The sequence below is a fragment of the Hyaena hyaena genome, unplaced genomic scaffold (assembly GCF_003009895.1).
Source record: "Hyaena hyaena isolate Hyena2069 unplaced genomic scaffold, ASM300989v1 scaffold_3, whole genome shotgun sequence".
In the NCBI taxonomy this organism is placed as follows: Eukaryota; Metazoa; Chordata; class Mammalia; order Carnivora; family Hyaenidae; genus Hyaena; species Hyaena hyaena.
In genome coordinates, this window is record NW_024080635.1 from 5,677,805 (window position 1) to 5,692,667 (window position 14,863).

At 60.4% G+C, this 14,863-nt stretch overlaps 1 protein-coding gene across 4 annotated transcripts in view; it reads left to right on the top strand.

The window, feature by feature from the left end:
* Positions 1-205: 205 nt before the first annotated feature.
* The window catches only part of AHDC1 (AT-hook DNA binding motif containing 1), a 64,109-nt gene continuing 49,451 nt past the window's right edge, over positions 206-14,863 (top strand). For 2 of the 4 annotated variants that reach the window (XM_039232178.1, XM_039232159.1), the window contains exons 1-2: positions 615-694; positions 929-1,023. The gene's annotated coding sequence lies outside the window, so the exon portion shown is untranslated. Of the gene's footprint in view, positions 258-614; positions 695-925; positions 1,024-14,863 lie in introns of those variants that run through there. The other 2 variants (XM_039232169.1, XM_039232164.1) reach the window with 2 other exon arrangements.

Genomic DNA, 14,863 nt, shown 5'->3' on the forward strand with positions numbered 1-14,863 from the left:
GCCAGGGCCCCCCCGCGGGGAACAAGGAACGTGGGAAACATCCCTAATCCTTGGGGAGAACCAGCACCCTTGGTAAACGAGGACGCACCCCCGCCAGAGGGGCCCGCGCGCGGTCCCCGCGGGCTCAGGGCCGCGCCGTCGGAGCAGCCGGCGCGGCCCCGCCCGCCCGGCTCGCGGAGCGGCCGGGGTGGGGACTACAAGTCCCGGCGTGCCGCGCGCGCGCTCCCCCCTGGGGTTCCGGATGGTGAGCGGCGAAGGTAAGGCGAGCTCGCAGAGGCAGCGGCGGCGGCGGCGGAGACGGAGAGAGGCAGGCAGGCAGGGCGAGGGCGAGAGACGGAGGGAGGGAGCGAGCGAGGCAGACCAGACAGACAGACAGGCGGGCGGGCGGGCGGGCAGAGCGAGCCACCCGCCAGGCTGCGCTCAGCCCAGCTCGCAGCGGAGAGAGCAGAAGGCAGGAGGAGGGAGGGGAGGAGGAGGAGGGAGGGAGAGAGGGAATCCAGCTACCACCACCCAAAGCCAGCGTCTGCTTTCTGTCCTCATTTCCTTTTCCCACCCAGCTCGGAAAGCAGAGAAAGGCAGAGAGAGCGAGAAATAGAGACAGTCAGAGAGACAGACAGACAGCCAGAGATCGGGAGGGAGGAGGGCGGAGGAGGAGGAGCAGGAGGAGGACTACGCGGGGCGCGTTCCCTCCCAGGTTTGCAATCGGGGGGTGGGGGCGGGGGTGTCCAGGGCTGTGAGAGTGTGTGCGCGGCGGGGGGAGCGAGGGGGGCACAGAGAGCGAAGGAGTGATCGAGGTGGGGGGGGCGCCGCGGGCGCGGGGGGCCGTGTCCAGCGGAGTTAGCGGCGGAGAATGTGAGCCGAGACGCGAGCCATGCTGTCAGCAACGGCGGGCGGCTCAGGGCTCCTCCACGACTCCTCTCCCCAGCAGCCGGGCTCCCGCGTCGCTGCCGCCGCCGGAAGACAGACGCCCCCCAAAGCCCCTCGCCTGGCTCGGACCCACGGAGCCGGCAGCCCAGCACTCCGGTGAGTGGCGCCTCCTCCTCAGCCCTAGACCCCGCTGGGGACCGGCCGGCCGGGCTCTTTTGTGCAGCGCACCAGGGGGGGGCCCGCGCCCCCTCCGCGCGCCCCGGTCCGGTCCGCGGGACCCGGTGGCTGCGGTGCCCGCGGTGCGATCGGTCTTTGTTTCCACCGGGGCCCGCGGCTCGGCTGGGCTCGGCTCGAAGCCTGGCAGGCAGCGCCGGGAAGGGGGAGGGGGAGGTGGACGAGAAGGGGGGGTGGGGAGGGGGGGTTCTCGGGTTTCCTGGCCGCCCCGCAGCTCCCCCGGCTCGGGGGCGAGGTGCGCGCCCAGCGCTGCCGCGCGCCCCCTCCTCCTTCCTCCTCCCTCGGTCTTTGGATTTAAAACTGCAATTTGCTCTCCAGCTTGCTGAGAATGTTGGGGGGGGGAATGAAGGGGGGACCGTGGGAGCGGAGAACAAGGCTGGATTTTAGGAACGGCGCTGGGAAAGGGGGAGACTGCGGAGGGAGGAGCCCCTCCCCTCCAACCCCCAAATCCCAAGGTTCCGCTGGTGCTCTGGGAGTTGAGGGGCGGGGACCTAATGACCCGAAGGGGGTGTGGGGCGGAGGAGGGATTTGGGGGTGGCCAGGGCCGGAGGGGTTGGGCCGCGTGCCCGGTTACCTGGCGAACAAAGTCGGCTCACTTTTGCATAAATAAATAAATAATCGCCTATCAATGCGTTTCCTCTGGGGCTCTGATTGAATCGGACCCCCTCTTCCCCAGGGGGTGGGGTGCTGAGTGACAGCTGTCAGCCCCCTGGGCCCGGAGCTGGGGGTGAATTGCTGAATCCCTATTCCTTTTGGCTCAGGGCGCCTTCTCCTGCTGGGTCCTGGTCCCCGGGCAGAGCCAGAGGGGCAGGGGGCTGGCTCTGAGTCTAGGAAATAACCTTGTTTCCTGTTCTACAGGAAAAGGGACAGCGACCCAGAGTTTGGGGGCTGGGGATGAGGACTGATGGGAGCTGGAGGGGTTCCCTAGCAGCCTGACCCCCCCAGCCTCCTGCCAGGCGAAGGGGCCAGCTGAGGGAGGAAGGATGTGGGCCTTGCTGGCCGGAGGCGGGAGCTGGGGCTGTCCCTGAGGCGGGCAGCGGGCACAGAGCGGGAGGAGGGAGAGAGAGAGAGAGAGAGAGAGAAGCGGGGGCGGGAATTCTCTACCGCAGACCCTGGGGGCCAGGGCCAGATGTGGAGGGGTGGGGAGTCCCCCCTCCCTCCTAGCTTGGGGGCCCTGGGGCTGGGCTGGGAGGGGCTGAGCCTGGTGCCCTCGGTTCTGCACCAGTGCCTGACTGGCAGGGCCAGCTGAATTTGGGCCCAGGCGTCACCCCGGGAGGCAGGGCTAGGCTGCACCAGCCTGGTCCCTGAGCACAAGGAGGGACCCTTGGGGGGCCTGTGCCTGTCTGGCTGGGCAGGCGTTTCCCGCCGGACCAGTTGGTGTCAGGCGGGACTTGGCCCCAGCTCCCTGGGCAGAGCTCAGGGTGTGAGGACAAGCTTTGCCTCCGGGTCAGGGTGGCCACATTTTGTCCGCCACCGCCGCCGCTGCTGCTGCTGCTGCTGCTGCTGCTGGCGGGGCGAGGGCATGTGCCCGGGCCTGGGCAGAGTCCTGCCAGGAGTATTTGGGGTGTTTCTATTGTTGGCTTGTTCCTGTTCCGTGTGGCCCCGTGTCTGTGTGTGTGTGTGTGTGTGTGTGTGTGTGTGTGTGTAACTGTGTGAGCTGGGGCTGTTAAGTGAAAGATTACCAGTCTGTCCATCTGCCCCACCCCCACCCCTGGCTTGGAGGCTGGGTTGCGGTGGTGAGCTGCGGGGGGGACCCCCCAGGTGGCATGTGCATGCTGCTAGCTATCTCCCTCCTTTGAGCAGATGTATATTTATTTTTATAGCAATGGAAAATCAAACTGGATAGTAAGTTGAATTCATTTTTTTTCCTCCTGCTGTGTCAATAGTTGGAATAACCCCAGAGACTGGTGAACTTCTTGCCCCAGAGCTCTTACCCTTCAGAGGCTACAAAGATCAGTGAGGGTATGAGCTTAGGGGGACCAGTGGGCACCAGTCCAAACCAATGACTCTTGTCCCTCTTGGTCTGGCACTGGGGCAGGTGCGGGGTGGGCAGGTGGTGCCCCTTCCCCAACCCCCCCCCCCATTCCCCAGGGTGTCGTCCGGCCTCCCAGCCACCTCCTTGGTCAGTGCCTAAGCCGTGCCCAAGCCCTCGGGGACATTCTCCTGGTGGGCTCCCTCCTCCTGCCTGGGCTCCGGGCCCACGTGCTGATATTTATTTTCTGTAGTAAAATCCATTTTTAATGCCGTTACTTTTGAAATAATATAGAGAGAAACAAATGTGATGTGTTTAAGTTGCCCTCTGTGAGTTTTTAATGTGATCTATGGCTGAGGTAGTGATGGAAGGAGCTGTTGGGCTTGGAGAAATTTGGTGTCATAAAGAAAAAGAGCTCGCTGTTTATTATGGTTGCTGGGCTGGGGGGTCTGGAACAAGGTCGGGGGGCAGGGAGCCCCAGCACCCCCAGGTGCTGTGTATGGACAGTGCGGCTTCTCAGTTTGGCGGCATGCGTGGTCCACGATTATTTTGCATTGCTTCCCAGCCCTTGACTGGGACTTTGGTGAGGGGGCTTGGGAGATGGGGGGCTATTTCCCCTATTCCACCTGCTTAGATCTTGGCAGGGAGGCTTCTGGACCCCCTGTTGAGCTAAGTGGAGGTGTACTGTTGGGAGGTTGGCCTTGGACCCTACAGGAGATTAAGGGATGGGATCTCCACCTGAGGTTGTGGCTGCGCTGCAGGCTTGAAGGGCCAAGTGTCCCTGGCTGGCAACTTGAGCGGGGGGGGGGGGGGGGGGGGGGGGGGGGGGGGGGGGGGGGGGGGGGGGGTTTGCTGTGGACGCGAAGAGCCCTAGAGGGACATTGCTGGTTCTCAGATCAGTCTAGAGCATTGACTTTGAGCCACTCCCTCCACTAGCTTCTGTTCCCCTTTGGATAGAGGCTTTCTCCAGGCAAACCTGATCTCCCTTATTTCCCTTCAGACCCCCAACGTCCCACCCCCAGGCCAACTTTTTTGTTTGTGGAATACAGACCTCTGTGTCTCATGACAGTCACCCTAGACCAGGGGGTGCCACGCCATGCCTTCATACCAGATGACCAGACACTTCTGGTCTGGTTGAGTGAGGTCAAGCAGACTCAGTATTATGGGATGGAGCCCAGCACCATCTCTGGGTCCCCTGGGTCTCTTGGGACAGCTCCCGAGAGGGGGAAGCCAAGATGAGGACTGCAGGGGGAGGAAGGATAACATTGTTGCTAATGCCAGCAGATGGCCCCCCCAGGGAGAGAGCTGGGGGAGGGGAGGGGGGAGAGGAAAGAGACCCATAAGGCCACATGCCAGGTGGAGAGAGGGAAAGATGGTGGCAGGAGCCAGTGATGAGGGGGTGAGAGAGCAAACAGGCAGGAAGAGCGGGGATCGCAGCCCCTGGAGGCGGGGCCCAGGGGACCTAGAAGGCCTAGGCATGTGCTGCTCCCCACCCTACAGCCTAAAATGATCAAGGCATTGTTTTTGGAGGAGATGGCAAATGTCTCTGCAAAGAGGGAGGAGGACAGGTGGGATAGGGGAGAGGGAAAGACTCCCACAGAGGGAGGGAGAATAGAGAGACAGGGGGATTCCAGGAGTCACTTGACTAATGGTCCTGCCCCAGGGCAGCGGCTCCACTGTGCCTTCTCCAAACGTCCATCCTGAGCAGAGTGGAGCCATTCTTTGGACCTGGGGGCGGGGCCTGAGGCAGGTACAATGCCCCACTGGTTGTGCACTCCCTCTGGGCCAGGAGGCACCTGGGGTTTAAAGGCAGGGAACATGAAGGTTCTAGAGACACCAGGGGCATCAGCCAGCTGGACCCCCACCCACCTTGTCTGACCAGAGAAAACCAAGCCTTAGAGAAGGGAGCCATTTGCCTGGGGTCACAAATGCTTGGCAGTGCCAGGCCTGGGACCCAGGCTCTTTGCGCTCTGCCACTCTGTAGTTAGAGAATAAGAACAGCTGCAGGGGGCCTCCTGGGTGCAGAGAGGGGCTAGAGCCCGGAGAGAGGAGCAGGCGGGCACCCTTGTGGCCAGAGCCCCCCCAGGGGAGGGGGTGGTGCCACTGTCAGGAGAGAGAGAGAGAGAGAGAGAGAGAGAGGGAGGGGGGGGAGAGAGGAGGGGAAACAGTGAGTCAGGCTTCCAAGAGCTGAGGATGAGAGAGCCAGAGCTGGGAGGGAGAGGGCAGGGAGGACTGCTCAGAAGCTCAGAGCAGGAGGGGGCCCAGCCGGGGGCAAGGAGAGCTCTAGAGGGAGGGAGCCAGCCTCTGGCCCCGGCCCAGCGGTAGGGCTCTGCAGAGGGAGCAGCCAATATGGACTTTGCTTGTGATAGGTCAGCGTCCCTTTTCTTTCCCTGTGATTCCACGCCAAGTTCTCAGGAGCATTAACTGTGTCCTCCCATCCCTTCCTCAGTTTCCCCATTTACTGTGAGCCTGTGGGATTTGGACTATTCTTGGAGAGGGAGTATGGGGCGCAGAGCCAATGAGGAGGGTGCCGAGGGATGTCACTTCTAGTTCCTGGCTGTGTGCTGGAGGTACTCTGGGAGCCTGCCACTAGTGTCCCTCTTAAGTCCTCTGAATTACTGAGTGGAGACCTGGGGGTGCAGGCCATGAATGCTGGGGTGCACTGTGTGTGTGTGTGTGTGTGTGTGTGAGACAGAGACAGAGACAGAGACAGAGACAGAGAATGAGGTGCTGGTCTGGCAATGGTAGGTGAGCTACCCCGGGCTTCTCAGCATGGCCAGTGCCTAAACAGGCCCACAGGCCCCCTATGTCCAGAACCAACCTCCCCTTGGGGAGGGAGAGATACTTCTATACTTCCCCTATGTCCCTATGGGTCCGAGGCTCTCTTGAGAAGCTGGGAGGTGGGAGTAGCCCCTGTGGGAGCTGATGAGAATTGTCTATGCAGCCTTGCATGCCTAGAACTGGGACCTGAACTAGAACCATCCCCAGAGACTGCCTGGAAGAGAGGCGGTAAGGACCCCTTCCCACCCAGCTCACAAGAAACTGTGGTTCTTAGCCCCTCCCTTCTCCTAAGACCTAGCACCCCTCCCCCAACCCCTCCTTCCTGGATCCCAGCATCTCTGCCATTGGCTAGGGGATAAGGAAGGTGGGCACTGAGGATCCCTCTCCTACCTGTCCCCCCCCTCCTTTGGTGGAGGGGTTGGTGAAGTGAGGGTAAAGTGAGGCCCTCTGCCTCCTCGCTTACATGCACATACACAGACTCAGCTGCAATGAGGCCCTGCTTTCTCTCCTCTTTCTGCTCTGGGGTCCTTGGCCTGGGAGCCCAGAGGAGGGGCCGCTTCTGCAGCTGGCTAGCCCCGAACTCCCAGCTCAGCCCAGCTGCTACTGAAGCTTCCAGAAGCTGCAGCTCTGCATTCCCTCCCCACCCCTGAGCCAGGAGAGGCCTTTGCTGACCTGGGGGAGGGTACCTTGGGAAGCAAGTGGGCACCCTTAGGAGGACTAACACAGACAACCAGACAGATGGGTGGTGGAACAGATGGACAGAGACACCCACGCACAGGCAGACAGAGAGAGACGGACAGATGGACCAGGACGGGGAGAGACGGACAGACAGAGGTGCTGACAGAGAGAGGAGGAGTCTGAAAAATGGAAGGGCCTGGGGAGAGAGAAACAGACAGAGAGACTGAGACGTGGAGACACAGAGACACCAGAAGGGAGACAAGGTGCCTGAGATAAGAGGAGGAGAGACACTCAGAGAGAATGAGAGACAGGAAGAGATAAAGAAAGGGGGAAACCCAGACCGAGAGAAAGAGCGGGAGAGGCTGAGAGGCTTGAGGCTACAGACCACAAACAGGGATTTGATGAGAATCTGGAAGGTGTTTTCTCCTGCTTCCCTCCCCAAACCCTTGGGCCAGCCAAGTCTCCATTCCTTCCACCCCCGGCTCAGTTTCCAGCTGCTAAAGAGGTCAGAGAGAAAAAGAGAGAACAAGAAAGAGAGAAGCACAGAGAGACCCCCTCCTCCCTGCTGCTTTTGTAGGAGAAGGAGTTGCTAGAACAGTTTTCCCAGCTCTGACCCCTACTCCAAGGTGGACATGCTTCTTGTGTCAGAAAAGATCACACTCCCCACTCACTGGGTGTGTGTCTCCTTGTGTAAATGCACCCCCATACTTATTATACCTGTGCACACAGGCCTTCACACACACACACACACACACACACACACACACACACACACACAGGCTTTGTGACTTGTGTCTCTCCACCCTTGCACTTATCCCGCATCTCAGAAACGTAACTGGGGAATTCATACCTATGCTTCCTTACCCATGTAGGCAGTGACACACATGCCTCGTCATGGGCTCTCGGGCCACACGCATACACAGTCACACTCTCACCCATATGCAGTTGTACCAGAGCAGAGGGAGGGCTCCTTCTGGAGATGAAGATCACTGTTCTGGGTGGGGGTGGGGTGCCCTCTCCCTCCTCCCCGCTGGCAGGGTGGGGAGCCTGGGGGCTCTCTCAGCCAGTCGGAGCCTTCCTAGGGAGTTGGCTGGTGGGTTGGGTGGTGTGAAAGGGCTGTCTGAAAGTTGGTGAGGGTGAGTGTGTGCGCGTACACACATGGGCATGTGTGTATAGGTACAAGATGGCAAGTGTCTGCTATGGTGTTTGTGAGAGAGAGGAGCAAGTGTGAGGTGGGATATGGGTGTGACGGGGAGATCCAAGGTGCGTGGAGCCTGTGGTGTGTGTGTGATAGCTACCCTGGCAGGTATGTATGTGTGGATGTACGGATATGTGACAGGTATGTGTGACTACCTGGTTTCGCAGAGTGGGGGTGTATGTAGTGGGTGTACATACTTGCACGTGAGGGTACAGGGCCCTGGGGGTAGCTACATGTATGTGAGAGTGTAGGGTTATGCAGATGTGACGGTGCGGGGGTGAGGGGGTATAGGCTGTGTGCACGTATGAGGGGTGGCTGCCTGTGGGAGGCAGTGAGCTTGCAGCCGGGGTTGGAGGGCTGTTTTCCAAGGCCACGATGCCGCTTGAACAGAGGCCATCAGCATGAACACATGCGAAGGGGCTCCAAGGCTCACAGTTGGGCACTGACCCACACAGACGCACAAGGACAGACATACCCGCCCCTGTCCTCCCTCTTCCTCTCTCCTGGCGTCAGTGGTTTTCAAAGGAGCCTCCATGAGGACTGTTTGCTGTGCAGTTCCCCCCACCCCCCAGCCTGTGCCTCTTCAAACACAGTGATGCCCTCCAGGCAGCTTTGTGGAGGCTCCTGCCTCAACCATCTGAAGGCAGATGGGTGGGTTGAGATCCGCTGCTGCCCCCCAGGGAGCGAAGAGGCGGCTCTGCTCCTCTGGCCTGGGCACAGGCTGAGACAGATGGATAACCCCCCCCGTACCCCCCAACTCCGTTCTCCACACTCCTGCACAGGGTCTGGGGGTGGGCAGGCATCCCCGCCCCCAGAAGAGGGGTTCTAGCAGGCGGTTCTGTGCAAAGGTTAGGACTCTGCCCATCATCTCCCCGGAGGGACACCTACCCTTCCACGGCCCCATCACATGTCTGCACATGGGGACCCAATTATAGCCCCTAACCCCTGAATATATAGCCGCCCCTCCCTCACTCACGGCTCCAACACCCCTAAATACACAACCGCTCTGCCTATAAACACACAGGCCCAACACTTCCACAAACATACCACCTCTCCACATACATCCACCTCTCTGGCATCCATCCGCCCTGCGTATGCACACGGCCCCGCCATGCCCCGGACACACAACCGCCACACACAGACACATAGGTACAGCCCTAGTAACGAACCCAAACACGTGTTGTTAGGCTCCCCAGCATACTCCCAAACACCCAACATCCAACACACACACACACACACACACACAACTCCCTCTTTCAACCAGCACCTGCCCAGATCCACCCAGGACCCTGCTGCAGCTCTAATACCTTCCACATCCCCAAACTCTCCGAGCAGCAACACCTCACCAGACGCATACACGGACTCTCCTCGCAGCCCCAACATCTCCCCCACCTGCAGCCCAGCACCTCCCCAAACACACCAGTCCAACCCCTGCACCTTTCCAAACACACAACCCCCCCCATCATTCATACGCACACTGCCCACTCTACACCCACTCAACCAAGAATGCTTCCTGCAGCCACACTGTTTACCTCCAATACGCAGACTTAGCTTGAGTTCTGGATACATCTAAACAGACGATGTCCCCCCAGTTTCTCATGTCTTCACAGCCACGTACATGCACGCACACATGCACACGTTCTTCCCCAAGCACCCCAGCACCCCAACAGGCAGTCCTCTGTATATCCCCAGTAAGCCCCAGCTCCAGTCCTTTCCTCAGCCATCTAGGGGGCCCAGGGACAGCCCTACACTTCTCCAAGCACACACAGCAGCAGCTTGGTGACAGCCCGTGCACCTCTCAGAGCCCACAAGCGGCTCTCCCCTGCCCCCTTGGACCCCCACCTCACCCTGTCGCATACCCCACCTCTGTTGCTCTGCGGCCCTCACCCCCAGCCCCAAACAAGCCCCCTCATCCCACTCACAGCACTCTCCATCACGGCTCCCCCACCCCACCTCTGCTCTGAGGGCCCCTGTTCCCCAGACACCCTCCCAGACCACTTCAGTCAGCCCTGCACACACACTTGCTCACTCTTGTGTGCTCTCTCTCCTCTGCTGTCCAGTCCTCCCCCACTTCCCAGGGCCTCCTCTGCCTGGGGAGGCACCTCCACCCCCTTCACTGCCCCAGGCCTTTCATTCCTGGACAGTGAGCCTGTACATCTGGTTCAAAGCTGCCCCGCCCGAGACCCTGCCCTCTGGGCACCCTGGCCTGGGCTTTGGGGGTTTGGGGCCTCTTTGGGGGCTCTTGGCACCTGGTCACCCTGGCCTCTCAGCCAAGAACTCTGAGTACCCAGCCCTGCCCTGGATTTGGCATATATGTTGGGAGGGGGGAGGCAGGGGGATTTGCCCCCAGCCTGCACATTCTCAGGTGCTTGCCAACCCCCCATCCCCCCTTGGCTTACCTGAGAGGGACATTGGGCCTGGGGCTTCAGGGAGAGAGATGGGTGAGGTGTTGGCTTGACATACTCCCTGCCCCCCCACCTTCATCTGCCCCCCCCCCGTCCACCCCCCAGATCTGAGCTTCGGGGCTTGGTCTCCCTGGGAGTCAGTTCCGACAGTGAAGGTTACTTTACTAGATGCATGATTTTAAACGGAATCTCCACCATCTGTTCCACCCCCTAATTACAGATGCACAGAATCCGCCTCAGAGGGCAGCATGAGGGGAGTGATTTAGAGGCCGAGCTGCTTCTGCCTGCATTAGGGCTGGGGAGATTGGGGGGGGTGCTCTGGGTATTGCTCACAGCACCCCCACACACACATCCCATGCCCTTCCCAGGGGCCCCTTATGCCTCTTCTCTTGCTAGGGAAAGGCTCATAGAAAGTTTCCCCTGACCCCCAAGACCTGAAAAAGGTAGCAACTGCAATACTGAGGGAGGGGTCCCCAAGACATTGCCTGTGTCCCACACCCCAAGTCCTGGGATGCAGACTCCATTAGAGCCTTAAAAAATTCAGTGGATCGATCTCCTGCCTGCCTCTTTGCCCTGGGGAGCCACAGACTCCAGCCTGGCCCAGCTGTCTGGCCACCCCAGGGGTAGCAGGGGACTGGTGAGGGAGCGAGGGTGTCAGAGCAGAGGTGGGGGCCGCTAGGTTCCGGCCACAGAGGACGTGGGCAGACCCACCAGGTGTGTTTGCACATATGTGCCCATCCGCCTTGGTGCAGCTGGCATACCGGACTAGCACTGGGGACCGGAGGGGATGGGCCGGCACCTGGGCCTCAGGGTCCCGAGAGACACTGGACCGTGCACACTCTGAGGACTGGACCACCTTTGCCCCGTAGGTGCCGGGGACCTGGCCCTCAGCCTGCTTGGCGGTGGCAGTGGCGGGCACACTGCGGTAGACGCGGGAGCATTCAATGCAGGGAGAAAGGGAGCGAGGTTGGGCTGGAGGAATTTTAAAGATTGCTGCAGGCAGGAGGGTCTCTGGAACCCCGTGGAGCGGGCAGTCATGCAGAAGTAATCCTATCGCTGCCTGCCTGGAGGAGTGGAGGGGAGAGGGGGGCAGGGAGGGAAAGGCTGGAGCTGCTGACCCTTTCCCACCTCAGCCTCTGCCCCAGCCGGCTGTGGGGGGTGCCGGGGACCCCAGGGGCCTTCCCTGAGGAGGCACCTTGGCTTCTCCATTCCACTGTGGCCTGTGCCCCCTGGAGGGGCAGCGCCACAGCTGTTGTTCGGCTCCAAGCTCCGGGTATTATAAATAATGCAGCTCAGAGGTGGGGGCCAGCTCAGCCCCCGGTCACCTTGGGTCACCCAGTGTGATGTCTCCAGCTGGCAGCCCTGTGGCAGAGCCCCTCTCCCTTCCAGCCTGCTCCTCGTCTTTTGCTGTGTGAGCTTGGGCCAGAGGCCCAGCCTCTCTGGGCCCAGGGCAGAGGAGTACGGAAGAACCCAGAAAGCCCTGTCCTTTTGTCCCACCCCCTAGCCCTCACAGGTTAACTAGTAGCTGCCTCAGCCAATCCTGGCTGGAGATGGCTGGCCTGCTGTACAGTGGTGGTGGGGGGCTTACCCATTCTGGCTCCTCCATTTTGCAGATGGAGTAACCGAGTCCAGAGAGGGAAGGATGGCCAAGGCCAGCCAGCTGATGAACCCCCTCCTTCCTGCCCCATTCTGCTGTCACTCAGGCTCTTCTCAGCTTCAGCTCGGCTAAGAGCAGGGCCTGGGGGGTGGGGTGGGCGGGGGATGTTTGGGAAAGTGGTTGCGGCTGAGAGGTTGCCATGGCGATGCTGCAGGATGCCGAGCTGAAGTGGGGGTCCTACAGGGTCTCTGGGGCCCCCAGCTCCACACCCCTGTGGTCTTCTCCCCATCTTCTGCCCCCCACCCAGATGCCTGTCAGGCAGCTTCGGTGACAGGCTGGGTGGGTGACAGGTGGTGCAGGTGATGGGCTGGGTGGGTGACGAGCTGGGTGGGTGACAGGTGGTGCGGGTGCGAGGCAGGCAGGTGACAAGCTGGGTGGTGACGGGCCCTGCTGATGACAGGCAGGGGGTGTGGTTGGCGAGGATGCTGTCTCCTGGCTGGTGGCCTGTTGCAGCCCCCCACCCTCATCCATGTGCACACACGATAGACTCTGGGCACAGAGCTTGGGGCTAAGATACTAATGAGGCTTATTACGTGTGGAGGGGCAGGTGCCCAGGCTCACTAATGAGAGGCCTTTAACAAATAGGGGAGACAGCTGGGGGCATCGAGGAATTTGGCTGGCCCTCCAGAGCTGAGGCCCTCAGGGTCCCAAACTGGCTGGAGGATGGCTACCCTCCTCTGCTACCCTCTGGCTGCTTGCGTTTCTGCTAGTATTACCACAGTCGTGAGAGTTACCATTGTTCAAGCTCTTGCTACACTGCACCAAGCCCTTACGTGCATCATCTCATTTCGGCTCCACAGTTATAGGAGGGAGGCACTGTTACCCACTTTGCAGATGAAGAAACTGAGGCCGAAAGAAGGCAAGGGACTTAACACGGTTTCTGGTGCAGCTGGGATTTTAGTTCAGGTCTTTCTTCCCCCAGAGACCATACCCTTAAGCACCCCGTTGGTAAAACTCAGTAGAACTCTTGGTCCAGACTCAGAGCCTTTTTCAAGGCCTCAGTTTCACTCTTCTGGAAAACGGATGTGTGGTGGAGGGGTAATCACCATAAGCTTCCCAGTTCTGACTTCCCATCTTCAGGGACTCCTCCAGGTAGCTGCCCCAGACTCACCCCATGTGGCCCAGATTCTGGACTGGAGAGAGGGCAGGGCTGAGTGCTGAGGGAGCTGAGCTGAAGAGGGGACACCTGGGATATGTGAGCCACTTCCTGCATTGTGCAGTGTGGAGGCTGAGGCCTGGAGAGCAGCAACCGCCCAAGGTCACACACCCAGTGAGCTGTAGGGCCCCATGGGATCCCAGGTCTCCTGGCCTGTTGAAAGGGCGGGGCTGGGTGTGGTGCCTTGGCTGGGAGGCTCACCTCCTCCAGGGCCCCACCCACCAGCCTTAGCTTCTTGCCTGGAGTCTGTGAGCCCCCAGATCCTGGGAGGGTGTAGGGGGCTATTGGCTGCCTCTTTAGGGCCATGCCCCCTCCCAATCAATCTGGGTCCCTAGTGTCAGTCGAGCCCCCCCTTTGGAACCCATTGGGGTGGAAACTCCCTGGCAACAGCTGATCAGCTGATTGATGGGTTAGGGCCCTGATATTGGCCTGGGGCCACAGCATGACCCTGGAGGGACTGGGCTGGGGCTGGGGGCTTGGAGGAGAATTTAAAGAAGAATTAGGCTCATAAATCTTGGAGCCATTTACTTCTCCTCCTCCTTGGACCTTACTCTTACCAAATCTGTTGCACATCCAAGGTGGGGCGGGGGGGGGGGGGGGGGGGGTTGAGGGAATCCACCTTCCCATTCCCCTTACCCTCCAAATGAGGCCCAGCCCCTCCTGAAATTGTACCCCCCTATAGGGAAGAAAGAGTTGCAGCCACTGCTGTTGGGCAAGGTTAAGACCTTGTGTCTCCAGACTACTGCATTTGGCCTCTGATTCATAGTGGTAGGTAGGGCAGAGGGCTTCCGTGCCTCGGTTTCCCCAGCCTTGAATTTGAAATCCTCTCTTGATGCCTGACTGCTCAATCAGGAAGGAGCATTTAGACCAAGAGGGATTTCACAGCTGCAGGACACATGGCCCTGTCCTCAGAAGCCCCAGTCTGAGATGAGAAGCATAGCCCTTGCCTTGGGAGCCCTCAAACCCAGAGGCGAGGTCTAGAACCCAGGCTGGGCGTGTGCTGAGGTTCAGGTAGGGAGCGGGTGCTCCCGGATGGCTTTCTGAAGCAAAGGCTGAGGCCAGGGGCAGGCCAGAGGAAGGGTAATGGTTTGCCTCCAGGCCTGGAGAGCCAACTTTGGTTGGAGGTTGGGGGGGGGGGGGCAAGGGGTGACGGTCGGGGAAAGAGCCTGGAAGTGTCTGGCTTTCCCACAGGCCTGGGCAGCAGCAAGCTGAAGTTCTGGGGCCCTCCTGGCTCCCCGGGGAACCCACTGCTGCCTGGCCCTGGGGACCCAGGCATCCTGGCGGGTGAGGGCGGGTCTCCAGCAGGCGCCCTGCCAAACCCCGCAGCCTGCTCACCAGGAATCTTGTTGCTGAGAGATGGAAAATCCCGGCCGGGCCTGCAGCTCATCCCTCCCCTCCGGGAGGAGGAGGGGCCCAGAGATTCCTTCCTGCATTCCCCCTCCCATTTGGGGCAGGGCTCTCCTTGGTAGTGGGTGGGGCTGGGGGCCCCAGGACAGGCCTCTAAGGCTCTGGGTCACATGTCCTGGAGCCCAGCCCAGCCCAGGCCGCAGTGGGCACCAGGGCACTCTGGAGGCAGAATGGGCCTGGTGCGGATGAGGAGGGGTGGGGGTGGGGTACTGAAGCCAGAGGGGGCCTGGACCGGGGGGCTGAGCCTGGCCCTGGCCCCACTCACTCCCGCAGGGTGGAGGGTGAAGAGTTGGTTCTCTCCTTGGACAGGAAGACGAATGATCCCATTATGGGAGCGTGATTTTATTCCACGTGTCACGGAGTCTGAGATTAACTTGCTCACCAGTCTGTGACAAACCCCTCACACCCTCACACCCAACACGCGCACACATACACGCACAGAGACACACACATATCCTTGGTCTTATGGCGCACATCCCACAGGCACAGATAAACATTGCCACAGCAC